Source organism: Podarcis cretensis, assembly GCF_951804945.1.
Source record: "Podarcis cretensis genome assembly, chromosome: 10".
Taxonomy (NCBI): domain Eukaryota; kingdom Metazoa; phylum Chordata; class Lepidosauria; order Squamata; family Lacertidae; genus Podarcis; species Podarcis cretensis.
In genome coordinates, this window is record NC_137179.1 from 48,508,290 (window position 1) to 48,514,289 (window position 6,000).

Consider the following 6,000-nt stretch of genomic DNA (forward strand, 5'->3'; position numbering starts at 1 on the left):
AGGTCCAGTCATGACCGACTCTGGGGTTGCGGCATGACTAAGCCACTTCTGGAGAACCAGAGCAGCGCACGGAAACGCTTTAAGTAAGTAAATTACTTCATTTGCTTACCGGTAATTGCTCGGTCCCAGCTCCTGCCAACCTAGCAGTTCGAAAGCACTTCAAAGTGCAAGTAGATAAATAGGTACCACTCTGGTGGGAAGGTAAATGGTGTTTCCATGTGTTGCTCTGGTTTCTCCAGAAGTGGCTTAGTCATGCTGGCCACATGACCCAGAAAAACTGTCTGCGGACAAACATTGACTCCCTCGGCCAGTAAAGCAAGATGGGCGCTGCAACCCCAGAGTTGTTCACGACTGGACTTAACTGTCAGGGGTCCTTTACCTTTTTAAATAAATTGTCATGGATGTCAATGGATAGTTTTTCTGTGGCATTTATTTTTTAGGTTTTTAAAACTCGTTCTCATTTTGGCTCTATTAAAATAATGTACTCTCTGAATTTTGACTTGTGGCCTTGCATTATTAATATCAAAATAGATTGTGAAGCCTTTTGCAAAATGGAAGTATTAAAATTTATTTTTTTGTAATAAGTTTGGAATGTATGCCAGTCCAGAATACATTTCATTTCCCTCATTCCTGAACAGTGATAACAATACTAAGCCAGTGTACAGCTCCTTAATCAGACTATGTAAGAGAGCCTAAATCTGTTGTCAGACTGAGCATGAAATGGAACCACTGAATTTCTGTATGATTACTCTGTTTGTTCAACAGGCCAGTCTTCAAACATTATGCCATATTTGGTTACTGCACCAGAATTTCAAATGAGAACATTCAATGTGGGCTGTATCCAACTAATTAATTGCTTGCATGTGCCCCTGCACCCTTTCCCAAACCTGCTGTGAAGGGTTGGGGGAAACCTAAGGCAAAAATTTTTGGGGGTGGGGATGTTGGAGGCACATAGTAGGAAGAGAGGAGAGAAAGTTCCATTGCACAAGCAGGTCATTCAGCAATTTAGTTGGATTCAACCCAATATTTTGTTGCTAGCTTAAAAAGTTGAAAGGGACATGAAATACTGTTCAGCTTAGTTGGAAGGTTTTAAAATGGCTCCCTTTCATATTTTTTTAATGTTGGGCATCCCTATTACTGTAACAGCCTCAAGGAATACTATTTTGTGTCCAACCAAATGAGAAGCTGAATTGGCTGAAGTTTATAGAATTTAGCACCAGGTCCAACTTGCTTTGCACAAAAGTGTGTGCGACTTTGATAAGGTCCAGAAATGCTTTTCTTTTAGTGCAAAACTCCCCTTTTATTTATTTTACTGTGGATTTTCCTCCAGGCAAACCTCATCCACCAAAAGCTCAGGTTTTAGTGTGGAGAGAAATGCCATGATGTAGAAATCAGTCACTGAGTTTTGAATGTGGGGTCATTCATTTATTTCTTCTCAGTGGAATGCAAGGTCAAAATTGTCACTATCATTCTTCCTGGTGAGTCTTGGAAACAATATTTTGATTTCTGTTGGAGAAAAATATGCATATAGAAACAGCTGGTTAGCATAATGAAAGCCATAGGGAGATCAGCTCCTGGCCCTATAATACTAGGCTGTTGCATGGAGACCCCGTCACCTTGCCTAAACTTTAAAACATCATTTACAAACTATTAATTGGAATGCTAGCATTTTACGGTGTGCTTAGGAAGACAATATACATCTGCAGTCCCTAGAGGGTTAATTAACCAGCCAGTAGCATTCCACGAAACCTTTGTAAAACAAAACTTAACAATCATGATTGAGAGAGACTGAAAATGAACATCAATGTCACTCTCCCAGAGGAGCAAATTATGCCTTTATAAGGCAGAAGTACCCAGGAGAGGTGGAACTGAGATCAGTGTCCAGAGAGCAGGAGTAATATTCTGTCTGCCTGCCCATTAACTAGCAGTCAGGTCAGAAGGTTCCAGCTCTATGCTTAAGAATTTAATTTCTTAGAACAATACATTAGAAGCTGCTTAATTATTACACTGAGCCTTCCTACACCCAATGCACAAGTAAGTTGCTTTTCCTTTCATGCTCCTTTTTCATTCCCAAAATGTCGTGAAAGACCTACAACAGTGTTTCTAGCTCAGCCTCACTACCACACATACCCCAGGGCCTCCTCACTTGCCTGTCCATTGCCCCTTAGCCATGGCATAGCCAGTTGGTTGGACTAACGCTGGCAAAAACAACTTCCTGCATACTAATAAAAAGTGGCCAGGCAGTTAGAGAAGGTCAGGGTTGGGTGGGCATAGAAGGAGGTTTTCCCTTCTCTGGGTGGAAGGGCCAGAGGAGGGGTTGAAGAAATTAGAAAGTGAGCTGAAAAGTTAACATTTGTTTTCTCACCACCACCACCACCAAACAAACTGAGAATAGAAAGGAAGGGGAGAAGAGGAAAGTTGTCATAGCAGGGAAAAGTGAATGTAAAAGGAGCTGGGAGGATGTTACTGTTTGACTAGATAGAACAAATGCTGGATACTCACAAGGCATTTTTGATTACTTTGATCTACCCACCAGGGATAAATTAGAACACCAATTGGGAAAACCTTTCGGGTTTTATTAATGCATCTTAAAGAAAAGAATGTAGGAAACCAAGTCAGACCGTTGGTCCATCTAGTCTAGTATAGTGCGGGTGGTGCTGTGGTCTAAACCACTGAGCCTCTTGGGCTTGCTGATTGGAAGGTTGGTAGTTCGAATCCCCATGACGCGGTGAGCTCCTGTTGCTTGGTCCCAGCTCCTGCCAACCTAGCAGTTTGAAAGCACACCAGTGCAAGTAGATAAATAGGTACCGCTGTGGCAGGAAGGTAAACTGCATTTCTGTGTGCTCTGGTTTCTGTCACGGTATTCTGTTGTGCCAGAAGCGGTTTAGTCATGCTGGCCACATGACCCAGAAAAGTGTGGACAAACACTGGCTCCCTTGGCCAGAAAGCAAGATGAACGCCACAACCCCAGAGGAGTCTTTGACTGGATTTAACCGTCCAAAGGTCCTTTCCCTTTTACCTTTACCATCACAAACTGCCAGGATTCCCCCCCCCCCGGCCCTACTTGGTATTGCCTGGGACCTTCTGAATACCAAACACTATAGCCCTTCCCCTTTCGCCTAGAGCAGTGAGAATTCTATTCTGTTATTCCCATTGTTCCATAAGATGTAATGAAGTCAGTGTGCTTTTTTTGCCCTTCCTTTACAAATTTCTCGAAGGGAGCATGGGATAACTTTACAACTGGCTTACTTGCCTTACTTTTCCCCATGGTTGTATTTGTTTGCATCCTCTTTTTCCTCCAAAACTTTTTCAACACGGGGATAATAATGCTTTAAACAAAGACAGCAACTTTCACAAACATCCATTAATCTTCATTACTTTCCCGTGAGGTAGGGAGACACGTTGGGAGCAGCTACTGTGAAGGAGGAATCTCTCTGCTTGCGTTACTGTTTAATTGACGTGAAGGCTTCTGTCAGAAGCCCCCAATAATCAGTGTTCATTACCAGAACTGTGATCCTGGGGAGAGGGGCTGAATTCTAGAAATCCAGACGGGTGATGAGCTGACGCTGTTCTCAAGAATTCCCATGTAGAATTGGGCAAATTAAAAAGAAGAAATGTGTCACAGCTCTAAATGGCCAAGAAATAAGATTTTAGTTATTTATTTAGGGGGGAGATCATAGAATCGTAGAATTGAAAGGGACTACAAGGGTCAACTAGTCCAACCCCACTGCAATGCAGGAATCTTTTGCCCAATGTGGGGCTTGAACCCACAACCCTGAAATTAAGTCTCATGCTTTATCAACTGAACTATCCCTAAGAATATTTTATTTTCAGTGTTTTATTTTTATACCAGTACAACCAGATCTAAAAATATTAAGGATGTGTCAGTTTCAGCCAGGTTTTCTTTGGCCATCTGTGGGAGGAAGAGGTGATTAAAAACCATCCTAAAATACTGAGGAAGCTGTATGTGTGGGGATTTCTGAATTTCAACTAGCTTGTTATGAAGCACCTTCCTTAATAACACCACAGGGAGTGTTCTTCCTTTTTAACATTTTTTTAAAAAAATTATATGGTTCTCTGCTGCATTCCCAACTGGCCAGGCTTCCTAAAATGTCCACAGGAGGACACTGAAACAGAGAAGCAGCCCGGAAGGAACAAGTGGTAAGTGTCCCTGTAGTATTGCTAATCATCAATATTCTAAAGTGGTATCCATACATTGGACTGGATTTGCTATCAGCACATAATATAGACTAGTCAGTGTCTATGAGAAGTCTCATAAAAGTCACAGGGACTACCGTGAGGCCAGGTCACTCTTGATTATACTCATGGAGTGTTTGGCACAAGAGCATCAGTAAAGTTATTCTTAGCACTGATTGGTTGAAATGTCCAGCATTGCTCCACCTTCTCGGTGGTTCTTGGCATATCAGGAAGCAGGTAGAGCCTTCCTCTAAGACTGCAGAAAACAGAATACACACTTTAATCAAGGAGCATGTTAAAGAATTCTCAATAACAAGAGACGGAAAAGTGCTGCAGCATATTAGCTCAGTTGGAGGGTCAGGATTAGTGAATTCTCTGTGGCGCTGGTGCTAGAGATTAGTGCAGTAGCTTTTGATACTGAGCGGGAGGGAAGTTTAAGCTCCACGAGTGGTTAAGCCTCTTACAATAAATGAGGAACTGCTTGCTTTAAACTTTGCCGATAACTTAGTAAACGGAGAGATGCTATTGACTGTTTATATAGCCCATGCTGGTTTATAAGTTCCGTTTCACAATAAGACATGAGCAAAGGGAACAACAAATTGCCTTTTGTCTTGAATGCAAATAGTATGATAAAGACCAGATGCAAATTGCATTCCTCTCTGTTATACAGGAAAATAGCATATTTAGATGAACTCTTTAAGTTAATAACTGAACTATCAGTATATGTGAGGGCAAAATCTAAGTACCCTCCCTTACTGATCCATCATTTAAACCAGGGATACTAAACAGAGCAGTGCTATGGTTCACTGTTAAACACTGCACAGATTTAAAAATAAACACACATTGGCAGGGGAGTTAACTGTGTTTTGACTATAATATATTCTTAAACTGGCACTGCTTTGATGGGGAAGTCAAATGCTATTTTGTGAAGGGTGAATTGTGGAGAAAATCCCATGTTTGTTTACTCAGAAATAAATCCCACTGTGCTCAATGGGCTTACTCTCTTTTAAGTGTGAATAGGGTTGCAGCTGTTGCTGCTTTTAGTTAAGACTGCTCTGTTCTCAAATTCCCATCATCCTTAACGATAAGCTGTGTTGGTTAGGGCTGATGGGAGTTGCAGGTGGAGGACCAGAGGTTTCCTGTCTCTATTCTTTTATCTGTAACTGTTTTCTGATTATTTCTGAAATGTGCACTCTGAATATAACCAGGCTACACATTTCTGCTCAGAGAATTTAGATCAGGCATAGGCAAACTCCGGCCCTCCAGATGTTTGGGACTACAATTCCCATCATCCCTACCTAACAGGACCAGTGGTCAGGGATGATGGGAATTGTAGTCCTGAACATCTGGCGGGCTGGAGTTTGCCTATGCCTGATCTAGAACCACATTGGTATGTTTGGGTGTGTTTTTCTATTGTGTGCTAATATTCAAGATGATATTGATTCAAGAATGGCCAAGAAGCAACACAAGGTCCAAATTCTGTTAGATGTTAACTCAAAAACCTAAGGAAGCTTTCTTCAAAGTTTCAATGCCTGTTTGGCTTCTGTGCCATCATCATTTTACCTCTCGCTTAATATCACTGCACTGTAGACAGAAGCATCTCACCTCTAGCCTTGTATCCCAAGATGGCTTTGCACTTTGCACCTGAACCCCACCCCATCACAAACCACACCAACCTCAGTTATAGAATCATAGAATTGTGGAATTGGAAGGGATACTGTAATCAAGTCCAACCCCCTGCAGTGTAGGAATATGTAGCTGTCCCATAAAGTACCTTGGTTTACAACCATAATCCATTCCGGA